The sequence below is a fragment of the Carassius auratus genome, chromosome 24, assembly GCF_003368295.1.
Source record: "Carassius auratus strain Wakin chromosome 24, ASM336829v1, whole genome shotgun sequence".
NCBI lineage: Eukaryota > Metazoa > Chordata > Actinopteri > Cypriniformes > Cyprinidae > Carassius > Carassius auratus.
In genome coordinates, this window is record NC_039266.1 from 6,365,215 (window position 1) to 6,382,050 (window position 16,836).

Sequence of the window (16,836 nt, forward strand, 5' to 3'; positions counted from 1 at the left end):
TGAATGAGCTAATCTGCTCAGTTACTCTGGTCAAGTGATAAGACAGCGAGAGGTTAAAACCAGCTCTTATTTGTACCCAAAGTATCAGAGATCCATCATAGCACATTATTCTCTATATAGGTCTGAATTAAATCCATCTCTCTGTTATGTGCTTCTAAAGAAAAGGTTAATGTGCCATCACAATGTGAACATAAGATCTTTTTTAAAGACGTGCTGAACTCAGGATGAACTCTCCACAACCAGACTCAGCTATCTCTTTGTCATGTTGTGCCAGCTAGAAGCTGAGGGAATTCAATTAATATTATTAAATGCTCCTCAACCAAGGGCAGAGCTGGAAAAGTTCAAGGCTGTGGTGAAAGCAGAGTCAAGATAATCCAGATGACTCGTCCCTAATTACAAAGTGTATATGGGTGGAGTTTTGATGGAAATAATGACAGTCCGGAGGTGGGACCAATAGCAGCAGGTGTTTGAGGGATCTCAGTGACAAACATGTGCCTGGACATACTTGACTAAGACACAGGAACAAATTATGTTCAACCACAGCTAAAGATTTTAATGTCTTTGGTCTTGAGTGTTCTCTAGAAAAGGAGTCCATGAAGAGGTTGACCTAGTCTTGCCACACATCTTACCCGAGATCTGAGACAACAAAAGCCTCATTTAAGCCTTTAATATGCCCAGAACCTCAAGACTGAGGACATGCCAATGGACCTGCTGCAAATTAAGAGCCAGCTCACGCAATAACCATAACTGGCTGGTAATATCTCACTGAATGAGCTTTCCAAACAATTTATTCCTTTCATACAGCACATATCCTGTTTACTTTCTCCCTCCCTTCCAACTAAACACAGACAAACTGCTTTAGGCTTGTAATGTGCAGTGTGTGCTTCTCTAATTTCTCTGTAAGCATCTCTCATGTTTGCCTCTCTTTTTCTCATCTGTTCATCTATTACTGTCAACTGGCCACATAAGTCACCAATGATAGGAACCCTACTGGCCCTGACCATCTTATCCTAGTGCAAAGGACAGACAATACATAAAGGCTTCTCTGGGGGGACTCTCAGGCCCCTATTCAGGATGGTGACGCCCAGCTGCTTAGCTGCGTCCTGCAGACTGTAGTCCATTGTGTGGCTTTTGTCACATCTTTGCCCAATGGACTCCCCCTGATGATCTATAACTAGGCAGCAGTGCCGACCCAGACCGGCTCCATGGATCTTGCTGGGTGTCTCACTTCTGGGGTTGACGGATCGCCTGTCAGTTATTGTTTTCTACAACATGGTCTTAAATGAGTGAGTCATCTGTCAATATAGTAAATCTCTTCCACCAGAGGGTCCCTATCTGAAAATCAGTTTATTTGCTCATATGTTAAAGACAGTAATGTTTGGAAATTGTTTACCTAGACTTAAGATAGCATTTAGCAAAGGCACAATGAGTATTTTCCAAGTTTTTGATTTCAAATTACTGAATCAACATTTGTAATGTCTGCATGGTTTCAGTCAATTTCATGTAAAGCAATTGCATAACAAGACGGGCAAGACAGGAGATGTGTCCAGTTAGCCAGAGTCATAAAGGGTATATTAATGGTTTATGTACCTCACTTGCGGATTGTTAATAGCAAATGACATTTACTGTGTGATGCAGTCCAGGCCATTCTGAACGCTTTATGGTTGATCTATGTCAAGCACTCAATAAAAAAAAAAAAGAAAAAGGTAGTATCAAACAAGACTCAACACAAAGACTTTAGACCCAAGAGCTAGATATAAAGTTCCTCACTGTTCTACACAACACATTTAGAAGTTTAATTGCTTAAAATTTCCAGGCATGAGTCAAACTTACTTGTATTTAGTTTGTGTTAATGTAAAATCTCCCAGTTTGTGTGTCACTCCCACCATTAACTTAAAAGGCATACGTTTATCATAAGATGTGCGCAGTTCCTGTTTGTTTGTTTTTTTGTTTGTTTTTTTCTTATTCTTCTCAGAAAAATGCTACTACCTTTTTTGCCCTTTTCATTTTATTGCTTTTTACCGTTTGCAGTTTTCTTTTACTGTTTGTTAGGCATAATAATAATGATTATAACTTAGAGAACCTAATGATGTTGTTTCACGGATTTGTGTTGTCTGCACTATGACAAGCAATAAACAAAGGGGAAGAGTGAGGAAATGGTCTCCTTTTAAAAAGCATGACACTTGATTGAAGTGTAAGGTTTGGGTTAAATGCTGCCAGAGATTCAGCCCAGGAACAGATGCCACACTCGTGCATCAATAAATGCTTATAAGTTACTTATTTAGTGCTGCCTGCCATGACGGGAAATGACACAACTTTAAGCACAAGTGCCCCAGGGGCAATCCCCCCTCTCTTTGTCATGTCATTTCATATCTTTGGATCTACTCTAAAATACACAGCCGTAGACAACAGGGCATACAGCAAAAAACAAATGTTCATGCTTTACAGGCATGTTATTCCTTCTGTTTAGATGCCTCACATCAAAAACCTTCCTGACTGGCAGATTTCTCATTGTGGAGTGGATGGTATTTGGTGGGCTTGATGATTGATTAACACACAAAAAAAACATCCACACATTTTTCACATTTTTTGTTTATTACTGTTTGAGAACCAGTGATTAAAATACAATATTATTTTAGAATATACTTGGAATTCAGTCTATTTCAATATTTCTGACACGTGTTATTGTTATTGTTCTAATTATAGAAAGCACACAGTGAATGTTGATTTTAAGAGATTGAGGTACTACTACTGAATATTACTGAAATAGAATAGAACTACTGAATATTACTTTTTTTCAGGTTATTTTCCTTCTTTACAGCTAAATACTGTCTCGCTTGACAGATATGTGAGTTGTTTCTTTAAAACCAAACTGTCAGATAATTTGTATGACACTTTGCCAGAATTATCATGATATATTTTCTCTCTCTTTGTCCCTGTCTGTCTCACAAACACATATGTTCAAGCTGCTATTGAAATGTTGCAGATCTGGTTAATCAACCTCTATTTGCATATTTGAGCACAAGCTGGTCTCAGCAGCTCTCACAGTGACAGAACAAGGATCTGAGGTCAAGGTAAATAAAACTTCAAAGGAAGATAATGTTTGTTTGTGGCTAGGACCAGGCATATTGTTACTGCACAAATGCACTGAGCTCCAGTAAATATAATTTTATCTTTTTCAAAGGATAGACATTAAACACAGTTATAATATTATATGTACAATCTGTAAGGAATATACTCAGAGTTATTTTACTAGCTCATCCATAGGTGTACATTTGACCCATTTCCTAAAATTCTGTGTATATTTTTATTTCCGGGAGCTGTAAATATTCCATTGCACATTATGAGTACTGATAGCAATCGTTTTGTTTTGATTATATTATAAAATAAACACCACAGCTACAGCTGACTTTTCATTCATGCATATTTTGGGCATAATGAGTGTCAGTTAATAAAGTACACCATAATCAGACACTGATTTGGTTGCTTCTTGTGTGTGAAAATGTTTAGTAGTCATTTGAGAAAAATGTGGAAAGTGGAGAAGATAATTAAAAGATCAAGAATTACTCAAACCTGAGTAGTGTGTAGCTTGAGTTTGGTTCAGCCCTGGCCATGATGGTCCAGCAGCTCTGGCCATCTTGTCATTGCAAAATACAGCACAGATCAGACCACTACAACACAGCTCAGCAGCACAGCCAACTTTTTCCATGACTTCATTCATCAGGCATTAACCCTGTTAGCTGGTTCTCATTTGCAGCTTTCTCTCCTTCTTCCTCTTGCTCTCCCTCTTCATGTGCATCTCACCTTGCCCTCCCTTTGTTTTGTTGTGGGTTTATGTGTGTAGTGCCTTTGTGCCAGAGATATACTTGTGCATTTCATGTACAGGCTCATTTCTGCCATGTTTAAATGGTGAATGAGCACTGTAGCCATCCACTGCTCTGTGATCATATATGTGTGCATTTGTGTATGTGTATGAGGACCCTGTGCAGTTAAAGGTCAGAGAGTGGCAGAGTTAGAGCAGGAGTCAGTGAGTCATTCTTTCTGCTATGCTAACTCTTTCATAGCCTCTGCTGTTACCCAAACACTCACACGTCACAAAACCTCTTACAAACAAACACACACACACACACACCATTTACTGTATGTATGTAAATGCTGTTTTCTCAGTTTAGTATTGTTTAAGGGTATTGCATGTGATTTAAGTCATTTTGCTAACTTAAACGCCTGTGAATTTGTGTGTGTTCACGTGTCCAGATAGCCTGTAATCTGCAGTTGTGTGTTAGAAAAAAATCAGCAACAATGCATAATTCTGTAAAAGTTCTGTTTAAAAACTCACACTATCGCAGGAGAGAACCCGTCCATCAGTCTCAAGTAACGCTAAGACATCAGTTCCAAGTGCAGGCTGATTGTGTTCATTCTGTGAAGCCAGGAACTCACCCCTGTCAGGCCGATTATGAATGTGATTTGGTCTCAGAATGTCATTGGGTTTTCGGTGTTTTTCAAGTCGTGTATTGTGTGGTGTCTAAAGAATTTAAGACCAGCTGTTGCCAGTCGCTTAATAATGCATAAGTAAATGCTGAAATTAACACCAAACTAAGATTAATAAATGCTGTGGAAATATTGTTAATTATTATTTATGTTATTTATATATGTTAGCTACTGTAATTAACTAATGTTAACTAATAAACATAGTTGAAGAATGACCGCAGATGAGGCATTAAGTGCATGTCACTGCGACCAACTTAACATTTTACAGAGTTTAATGTAGCAATGTGGTCAAGATCAGTTTTAATCATGTAATTCTTAATAGATTTGAAGAAGGAAATAAAGTGTTACTACACACAGGCTGTATTGATTGCAAAAACCAAAATAAGACGAGTAAAGAAAAGGCGTTACTAAAATACTCCCCCTTTACTTAAATATATGAACACAGAAAACTGCTGTTAACAGGTTAATATAACATTTCCCATTCTATGACTAGTAAAATAATGGCAGCTTACTCTGATGAACACAGCTCTCCTCAGAGTAGACTTCTTCTTGTTTGAGGATGTCAGCTTTTAAGGCACAATACTGCCACATTGGCGCTCAACCAGGTACTGGCACTGGAGTATTTAAATGTGGTGTTATGATAAGAGAACTGTTCATTTTAAATATTGCGGTTATCATAAATACTGGTATATCATCACACACTAAATTAACATGATATTGATAATAGTTGCTTTGAATATCACGGTTATCATCAATACTGGTATATCGCGACATCCCTAATGGAGAACACAGAGGAGACTGTTGACAAAGACGAAGTTGAATAAAGTCGATATTTTGGGTGTTTTTTTCCCACAAAAAAAGTGTTCCCATCTCTTCATATAACCATATTGCATGTCTGATGGCAGATGGAGTATTCTGACGATGACATTCATGCCTTTTATGGACCTTGACACTGTTATTTACTTGGCAGTTAATGGGGAAGTCAGAAGGGTCCTGGTTTTCATCTAAAATATCTTAAATTCTTTTCCGATGACAAAATAAAGTTTTTACAGGTTCGAAACAACATGGGGATAAGTAATTAATGACAAATTTAAAATTTTGGGGTGGAGTATCCCTATAACTTAAACTTCATAAAATTAGGAAAAAAGACTACCAATGGGAACATGAATATGTATAAATAAGTAATTTATTCTTTAGAAAAAAACATAAAAATAATTTTGCTTTATGTATTTTAAGATATCTTAAATGTATTTTACTATCTTAAAATATTTTAAAGGTCCCGTTTTACGCACTTTTTTGAAGCTTTGATTGTGTTTACAATGTGCAATATAACGTGTTCATGTTTCGCGTGTAAAAAAAACACAGTATTTTTCACACAATTCACCTATCTGTATACTGCTGTTTGCACTGTCATAAAAACGTGCTGATGACTTCCTTGTTCTATGAAGCCTCTCCTTCAGAAATACGTAACGGGTTCTGATTGGGCCAGCGGTACCTGTGTTGTGATTCGACAGCAGCTGAGAGCAGCCTGCCCTCCTGGTAAAGTGATTGGGCTAGAATTAAACTGATTGAGATTGAGAAAGTTGTCCTCAGCAAGCTGTCCTCAGCAAAATGAGCTGCACATAGTTTTACATGTGGATTATAATTTTCGGGAACCGAGTTAAACATAAATTGTAACCATTAATCTCATAGTTCAGCATCCCTGGGAAGCCCAAACAAAGATGATTGGACTCCAAGATAAAAAAAACAGCGTTTCAACGACATGGCGACAAAAACAAACATCTCTTCCTTCTTCTCCGTCGGAGCGCAACAAGACCACGCCCCCCTTTTTGTGACTTCATGTGGGCGGTGGTTAGTCAAAAAAAACTGTTTTAGTGACGTCATTACTACAGGAACTAGAGGGATGTAGTCCAAACGGGTTGTTTTTTGTAGGCAAATTCTGTTAAATCAGATATCTCGCTTGGCATTGAACTTTGAGCTTTAGAATTTTACAGATATTATTTATACTCTAACAACAACATTACACACTAACTAACACTAACACTTATGACACTAACATTACACACTACTTTAAACATGGGATCACGAAGAAGGGGACCTTTAATAATGCATTTAAAAAATATTCTTACTACAGATGGTAAGATGTCTTACAGTTAACAGGTTTTAATATTTACATTCTTCATCCATTGACTTTACTATTCAGGTATGTAGATGGGGAAACAATGCAGTCACTGCAGAGTGCCTGATAACTGAAACAATGTAGAATGTTCATGTTCTGAAATTTAAGGGCACGAGCACAAGGCAAAGACTTTATCTGGTTCTGGCTAATACAGTAGGCTATCTGGTGTCAACAAATCTCATGCTGTATCAAATTTTTTATTCTTTTCTGATCTCATTTCTTTCACCTTTTTTCTTTTTTTTTACTTTCCTTCCTTTTCCTTCTTTTCTTCTTCCTTTCCCTTGAAATTGATTTCTTCTTGTTTGTCTTGGCAGTAATGAGATCAGCTGTGGGATTACATTTCAATGGCATAGCACCTTCAACCCCAGGCAAATGATTTGTCCAAACTTAATAATAAAACACTTACAATGTATTGTCAGAGGTAAACAGTAGTTGTAATAAAACGTTGCCTGGGGTACAGACTTCTTTTAACTTGTAAAACCCTATTTGGGTTGGCCTAGACACCTACTGTAGCTGCACCAATATGACAAAATGAACTACATTTAGACGAACGAGGAGTCCAAATTTAAGAAATCTACAGGGTGAGGCAAATTTAGATATCTGACCTAATGAAAAAAAAAAAAAAAATACAAAAAAATAAAACCTTCAAGCATTCATCAAGATTTAACACAAGCATAAAAAATGCTGGGTCTGTGTGTTGAAACTATCTTTCCTGACCTGTGAGAAGAACATTTTCTCTGCATACACTTGTAGAATGTTAGTTAACATTAGCATTTCATTGCGAGAGAAATTAACTACAGTTAAGCTATATTGAGGAAATGTATTTTCTAATGATCTTTTCTATTCTGAATATTTAACTTCGATGTAAATGGTCTGGCACAAAACACAAAATGTTTTGCAGGCTTTTTTTTCTTCTTTTTTTTCATAAATAAATATAACCTGTTGTTCTTTAGTTGTATTATTATTATTATTATTATTATTATTATTATTATTATTATTATTATTATAATTAGGTAGTCTTGCAAAATTTCATTAAATAAAATGATCTAATTCAGTCTTCCCCAATCTTATTTCTCAATCTGATGCATTTTGACTGATCAATGACTCATTGTGACACAGCATAAGAAAAAACACAATTTGCACTAAAGTACCCCTTTTTTTGCCTTACACTACCATTAACACTTTATTTTATGTCCTTGTCACACATATTACATGTACTTACTATTATAAGAGCAATAAATTATATATGATTGCATGCAAGTAACCCTTAACCAAAGCCTCATCCTAAACCTATCCATATAGTAAGTACATGTAGTTATTAATATTACTCAGTATTTAAATGTATAATAACACTGTAACAATGACACCAAGTGCAACCAAAATTAATTATCAAGTACCATGATATAAGCCGAAGAACCAGTGTATTACTATAACTGTACTGTTATGTGAAGGTGGGCATTATGGATCAATTGAAAAGCATACTGTATGTGTGTGTGGGCATGTTTTTTTGTGACATATCAGGACACAACTTTGTATAATGACATGGGTATGACACAGGTATTACAAGGAGAGGGTTACTTATGAGGACATAAACCATGTCCCCATTTTTCAAAACGCATATAAACAATACAGAAGGTTTTTTTTTTTTTTTTTTTTTTTTTTTTTTTTGAGAAGGTCTGTGTGTGTGTGTTTAATAAGCTTGTGTACATGTGCTGTTAGCACTAAAGTGCGGAAGGAAGTGTTCCTATATGGAGGTTTCAGAGTAAATTGGTTAAACACCTGTTTGCAGTGAAGGAAAACAGCAACTGTTAATAGCCTGTCATAAATCGCTCACTCTGTTCTGCTGTCACCAACTTGCGACCACATTTTTAGTGGCTTGGACTTTAAGTTCAACACAACAGTTTTGATTAAGATCACTAGGCCAAAGTATGTTTCAAAGACAGCAGATTTACTACACAAGTAAGCTAAATTCAACAGAACCACATTTGACCTTTAATTTAGAGGTAAAAATTATAAATAAACTCAATTTATATATATATATATATATATATATATATATATATATATATATATATATATATATATATATATATATATATATATATATATATATATATATATATATACACAAGTCCTGAATGGGACTTTCACCTTTTACTGCTCTGGGGCTTAAATTTGACTGATTATATTATTTGACTGGTTATATTTTCTTGTCAAGCACATGATCTAGCTTGAAATGTTGAAATGAAATGTATATCTTTTTATTTTTTTTATTTTTTTACCATGCAGAATAACATAATTTGACAACATGAACATTGCCAGTGTGCAGCACTAGATATTTCCAAATCACTTTTATCAAAATGAATGCTTTGACTTAAGAGATGCTGAGCATCAGATTAGAGGAAATGAAGTCAGACAATCGTAGTAAAAGAGCAATTTGAAACAGACGGCCCTCTCCATGTGGTTAACACATAAACACAAAATTGAGCAGCATGCTCTCTCTTTTTTTCTGTTTCAAGTCTCACTACAGATAGCAAGCAGGAGGGAAAGGAAAAGTGTAAAAGCAAGACTAGATATGGGATCAGTTGTCTCAAAAAAAATAAAAATAACTCACATTTTGGGCCAAGTCCATTTAAAGCTGACACAAGAGAAAGCGAATAAGAGGGAGTAGTGAAGGACGACAGGACACAGGGGCTGTACAGACTCTACCGCTGTCTCTGTCTGGTTAATGCGGGTAGGCTGTAATAAAAAGCCACCATGTGCCAATTGAGCTTCCACAATTAACAGATTAGGGTGATAAAGAGGTGCATGACTGCGAGGCAGGGCTGCCCCCCTAGGCCTCAGGGCATCATGGGTAGGGAGTGGGCTGCTCTCCTGATGAGGGGGCCAGATAATCTCCTACTCTTTCGCTTTACATCCATTCTTAACCTCTCTCCCCCTCACAACCTTGTGCCCCGAAGCACCTCTGCAAATACCTGCTCAATATTCAAGCAAAAAGTGTGTTCAGGGCAAGTGGCATGTCTGCAAAGGAGAGATACAAAAGCCGGGCGGAAACAAAAACCGTGACATCTGCTAAAATGATTGCGAGTAAATATGTTTGACAATTATTGTTTACAGTGGCAGTGGTAACAGTTCACGAGATCCAACCACATTTCTGTTTGCATTGAGGCAGATGGGCCTACAGCGATTCATTAGCAGCCTGTCAAAAGCTTCATTCCCAACTTACTTTTATTGTACGGATCTGTTCAACAGTGGGAGGAAGGCACTTATTTGGCATAATGATTGCGATGAATTTACCTAGTATAAATCACTTGCTTTTCTGTCATTCTTTTTGCTGTCCTTTTTCAGTCTTTACATTTTCTCTTTTCCCTCCCCCTCTTTCAAGTCTACCACTGTAAATATTTACTCTTCAGTGATGGTTCCTTGATTTTGTGTCTCTGGGCTGTAAATTAGAATTTGTTACTGAAGGATGACTTTAACCTTCGAGAATACTTGGAGAGGGAAACAGTCATGATAATGTCCCGAGGGAAGCAACAGAATCTTTCGACAGTCAGACGAATTTTCCAGAATTGTCAGTAATCAGGCGAAGTTCTGGCTTCCATAGGGATGGTTAGATGCTTTCAGGGTCAAACCTCCTATTCTTCAAAAATCTCATAATCTGTGACTTAAGTCATTTCTTACTTCAAACAGAATTGTTATGTTGGCATGTGTTTATTTTCTTGGCTATATCCAATTATGCTATAGATAGTCCACAGAGGCAGGTGCGTGCAGTTATGGACATGCAAAGCACATGGTTTGAATGTGGCACGCAAATGCGCCTAGTGTGATCTGACACAAAAAGCATGGATAGTCCCACACAGAAGATATTTAACCGTCTTTAACACTGTGAAACAAGGACACAAATAGAGACTAATAAATGAATCCCTCGCCCCTTGAGTCCCCATCGCTGCTGATCTGATCCACTCAATCAAATGTGTTAAGTCATAATTAACCCCAGCTCCCGTTGCTCTAATTGAAGACTATTAGACAGTGCGTGATGTTGACACATTCAGAGGAGAAGACCAACAGCCATTGAACTGGTAGGGAAAGTATAGCGACACCTCACACAGTAAGCAACCAACACTTAATTATCAATGAGCTTTTCACAGCTCTCTTCCCTTCTTTATCTCACTGTTGCTCTCTTTTCTCTCTCTCCTGCTGCTCTCGGGCCTCAGGCTCTACAAGTAATGGAGTACTTTAATGAAACTTGTTTTAAACACGGTCAAGGATGAGATATTTATTGTGCATTTGATAACAAACATCACTGAAGTATTTTGTAGTGTTTACATGACTATCAACACTTGTTTGTTGCTGTGGTTGTTATATATATACCTTTGAAAGTACATATATGGCTATTTCTTCACACAGTTATATTCAAAAAGCTGATAAAATGACAATCTCAACTTTAAAGGGAAGTCGTGGCCTAATGGTTAGAGAGTCAGACTCCCAATCGAAGGGTTGTGAGTTCGAGTCTTGAGCCGGCAGGAATTGTGGGTGGGGGGAGTGCATGTACAGTGCTCTCTCCACCTTCAATACCATGACTTAGGTGCCCTTGAGCAAGGCATCGAACCCCCAACCGCTCCACGGGTGCCGCAGCATAAATGGCTGCCCACTGCTCCGGGTGTGTGTTCACAGTGTGTGTGTGTGTGTGTGTGTTCACTGCTCTGTGTGTGTGCACTTCAGATGGGTTAAATGCAGAGCACGAATTCTGAGTATGGGTCACCATACTTGGCTGAATGTCACGTCACTTAACAAGTGGCATACTGTATGTTGAATCATATCCTTGCAAGCATTCACCTACTATCTTTCTGATGAAATAGTGCCTCAGTAACAATACACAAATCAATCTGATAATAAAATTAATCCAAAAAGGCTAAACCCTAACATGCCTGAATTTACAGTAAGATTAAGGTGACAGCAAATCCCGAGATGTTTGCATTTCTTTCAGTAATGATATGCTGAACAGTTTCAGTGTTTCATGCAGATGAAATGATGCAATAGATGAGATGTGGGTTAGATGGGAACTGCTGGGAAACACCTTCACTGACTCAGAATCGTTCCTTATGAGCGTCTTCTGTTCATGCCCTAAAAGATTTCTGGAAAAATAAGCTGACAGATAAAATGTATTTCAAATTGCATTGTATGTATGTGTGTGTGTGTGTTGGCTGAAAGTGATATGCTGCACTTAAAGACGACTTAAATAATTTCAACCACACTTATATGTAGGCTAAATCCTAACCCTAATGTTTGGAAATTAAAGAAAAGACATGGAAATTATGTCTGTAAGGGGCTGTAAACTCTCTTTAAATTGATTTTTACTGCAAAGAGAGGGAAAAAACTGTGAGACTTATGACTTTCAATCCATTTAACAATTTAAACGGGACAATATAGTTCTACCCACTGTGTTGACTTTTTTTTTTTTTAGATGTCTCTGCCTTGGAAGTGGATTGGAAGACTTCTCTAAACATTGCAAAAAGTAATTAGATGTTTGATACAACACTCTTTGTTTCAGCATATTCTGAGAAGGTTTACAGTTTGATCATGACCTCTAATTTAATTATTCACAGCTTAATTTGCATTCTTATAAAACCAGAATTATATATTTAAAAAAGCAATTTCCAAGGGGATTTCATTCACAGCCAACACAGATTGTTTATTTTGATTTGAGGGTACATAAAAAGGAGCTATTTTAGCATGGTGTCCGTTTCTGGCCGTGGAACAGGACTACGCTAACTACAGGTATAAACAGGCTCAAGCGAGATTAATAATAATAATAATAATAAATAATAATAATCCAAACACTGGTTTATAAGTGTCAACTATAGCATTGCCTCTCCAGTTTAAATGCTCATTTGGGATGACGTGACAAACGCATGGAAAAGCCTGCTATGAATCAGATTGGAAGCTTTAGGGGCTTGATCTAGTCTTAAATATGGTGAAATAAGGAGCTGATACTTATATAAAACAACAACAGCAACAAACAAGTGTGGATAGCCATGTAAACACTGCAAAAATACTTTATTTTCATGCATAATAAGATATTTGGTTTAATGTGCCTGATGTTTTATTTTTGCTAGTCTGTCTGAGTTTTATCTTATCAGTCTTAGCTAACTAACTAACGAACAAATAATACATACAAACAAAATATATGGCACCGATTAATGTAAACCACATTCTTGCTATCTTATTGGAATTATCCTACTAGGCATTTAGCTACAAACACATTATAAATAAGGTAGCCTACTGAAATCCATGCATGCTGAATAGAAATGTAAGATTTCTTATGTCATCTAATGTTTGTTAAAAATCATATTTTTACCAAATGCATTCTAGTTTAAACAAATTCGCGTTTGTCCTGTACCATCTGTCATGTTTAAATAAATATTTCTGGTAAACGTACAAAGAGCCAAACTGAAAAAAAGGAAACAAAAAATACATATTATTTGTATTGTTTACAAAAAAAAAAAATGAACAGAGCAACAAAAGTGATCTGGCTAGCCTCTGTGTGTGTTTAAGTCGTTTATCAGGGTCGGGCACCGGCACTGCCTGCAGCTATGAGTCGCCTGGAGGAAGATTCAGACCATCATCATCAAACTTCATCATAACAGCACAGCTGCGCTCTGATGGAACAGATAGAGCCACATGAAATAGTGTTCTTCTTTAGTGTGAAATTATCACGTCTATTAATTCTCTCTCTCTCTCTCTCTCTCTCTCTCCCTCTCTCTCTCACACACACTATCCCCTCTCCGTGAGAACATGCGATTCCCAAGCAAATGGGGCGACTAATTTTTCCATCACTCTTTCACAGAAAAAAATAAATAAAAACAAGACAATAATATACAGTGTTCAACAGGTATAAAAAAATTAAAATAAAAAAGGAACTTGAATATGTATGAAGCGTACCAGTAATAATAATAATAATAATAATAATAATAATAAAAATAATAATATATGTACCAACTGTATTAACTGTAAAAAGATACATAGTAAATAGTAATACTGATAAATAGGACAACTTTCTGGCCAAAAGCCTCATTCACATAACAAAATGTTTTATAATAGCTAGCCCTACATGACATTTTGTCATATATTATTATTTTGTTATTTTGTCATTATGTTTTTTTTTATTTTTTTGCCATGCAAATTGTATATATATATATATATATATATATATATATATATATATATATATATATATATATATATATATATATATATATATATATATTATTATTATTATTATTATTATTATTATTATTATTATTATTTTAATTTATTTATTTATTTATTTATTTATTTATTTATTGTATTAGCTAGTATTTTTCAGACCGTACAGTGATTTGGTTGTTCGCTGTAAAATATTCAGGTTTATCTATCTAAATATGTTGCTATATCTAAATAGTTTTATATCTATACTCTTGGCTATACTATCATTTAAGTGTCAAGTGGAAATATGAACAAGTAGAAATAACCAATAAACAATGCACGGAGAGTGTTGGCATTTATTAAATATTACTAAATGTGGCTTTTGATAACTTCACAGTGACCAACGCAAAGAATCATCACTTTGAGACGGCTTAAAAATTAAGAAAAACAACATAGTCTAAATATAACTCCAAACAACAAGGATAACACAAAACAAACACAGAGACTACAGGTCCCTTCGTACGCAATGTACATGCTTTTGTTGAAGCGTGAAGCGGTTTGTTAAATGTTCACATCACTGGCGAGGTTCTGAGGTTTGATAAAAAGAGACAGCCCTCAAAAGCAGTTGATTGAAATGGCGTGTGCCTGGCTGACGGGAGCCAGAGCGGGACAAAGCCCTGCGAAAGCACGGCCACTCCAGCAATTATTCCTGCACGCTGAATTTGGATTAGTGCAATGGAAAGAAGCATATGTTTGGCCCGCGGCGACACTCCCCCCGGCTGGCTTCAGAGAATGAGAGGAGAGAGAAGGAGGCAGAAACTAGAATATCAACTATTTGGAGGAAAAGGGCGAAACATAACAGTTGTGGACGCCTTATTTTGGGGTGCACACGAATGTGTGAAGAACTAGGATGTAGGAGGTCAGGACGTGGAGTTCGGTTAAGATTTTAATGACCGAAAACTTGAAAAGTAAATCGAATTAACATTGAATTGATGAGTTCCTAAAATACACGGTTAGCAATATCAAATTAATGAAACCTTGTTTCGATGTTAGGTCTGTTAGTTTGACTCTCCGTTCGTTCTTTTATTTCTCCCTTTATTACACTTAAATAGCTTTTATTTTATTCACTCTTAAAATTGTATAATTATAACCTAAATACGTACACGTGTATAAGTATAATAAACTAATAGGCAGATTTGAAGTGTAGTGGAACATCAAGTAAAAACAACCATACAGTCAACTCTGTAAAATCAACGTAGCCTATATTTTTAGAGAAATTATTATTATTGTTGTTGTTGCTGTTGTTGTTATTGTTGTTGTTTCCCTTAAGTACTGTACACCCTTTGGCATCGTTTAAATGCTAACAAGCGCTGAATGAGAGAGAGAGAGAGAGAGAGAGAGAGAGAGAGATTCATTTTTATCCAGCAAAATTTCTGGACTATAGAAGTGTCCACTTATTTGGTATAATTTGTTTATTTAAAGGCACGTAATGTTATCTAATCGATTACCTTATGTCTCAAGTAATCATGGATGATTTGATGAAGCTTCTGACCTCTTTTGACATTAAGGGGGCCCACTCAATTTAGTTGGGAGGGGTCAGTTGAGGGGGTGATGAAGTTAAGAGTCCAACACAATTAACCATTTTGCACTCTATTGAAAACATCATTGAAATAGAATCACTTTATTCGATTGGGGACATGTGTCATTTGTCCCGAACCTTGCGGATTTCCTTCCTAACACATTCCTAATCTTCAATGTTTAGATGAGCAGTCATTCGGCGTGAGTAGGCTTTATATTGTAAACCCAATCAAATAAACGTTTTCCTTGTTTAAATCATAGCACTCTTTGTTTCCAACTGTTTCATTAGTGTTTTGCTCATCCAAAAATTATTTATCGCTTTGAAACCTGCATTCAATGTATTTTTATTTTATCAACGAAAGTGACAAATATTGTTATGGCACATTGAGTTTATTATTCCTACAAATAAATAAATAAATAAATAATAACTATAGTGCGATGTATCTCAGTTCAATTAAGTTTGCTCACAATAACAGACCATATCATATGATATTTAATAACTGCCGGGTTTTCCGATTATGGTTCAAGTCATCTTCTTAAGATCATCCTAAATTACTGCGAACGTTATTTTACGGAGTAGCAGAGTAGCAAACTAGTCTGTAGATTGCTCAGTATTACGCAAACCTTCGTTATGGGAGCTGTCAAGTACAAAGGTACTGAAAAAAGCAAGGCCAAAAGCATCATCAAAACCTATCAATATGTTTTTTTTTGTTTTGTTTTTTTTTTACCCCCAGTAGCCTACTGCCAAACAAAATGAACATTGTCGTCGCGCTAAAGGTTATCAACAAATATGGCAAAATAAGCAGGCCTAATCAGGGCTTTCGGTAATTTATAAATAAACAACTATATGCATATTTAGTTCAAGGTGAACTCATGTAACATTTCATGCTATGTGTATCACAAGGGGCTTGTCAAATAACATACAATCTAACCAATAGCTGTGACTCCCTTACAATTAAAAGATAGCTTGAAAGATTAAATTTAAAATATATAAAGAGGCACTTGTGTAAATTATCCAGTTTAACGTCTAAAACACACTACAGTAAATGTCTGAAGTAAAATGTCTACTAATGTGCAAAATGCCATTAACTACCATGCTATAATAAGGGTAGAGGTAGGCTACATGTGTAAAATTGTGCCAGCCAACAAGGAAGAGAGAACGATGCATACAACACGCTTTATATATTATTACTCTGTTTAATATGCTTTTATTTAATTGATGAAAGTTTTGTTGTTGTTGTTGCTGATAATGATGTTTTTTTTTTTTTTATTAGCCTACACCTAAAAGTTAGGCTCTATGGTTTTTCAAGTAGAGTGTCGTCGCGCTATTGTCTTTTTATGATGAGTATATTTATACTGGGAGCGTGCGCATGTTTACAGTAAAACAAATAATAATAATAAAATGC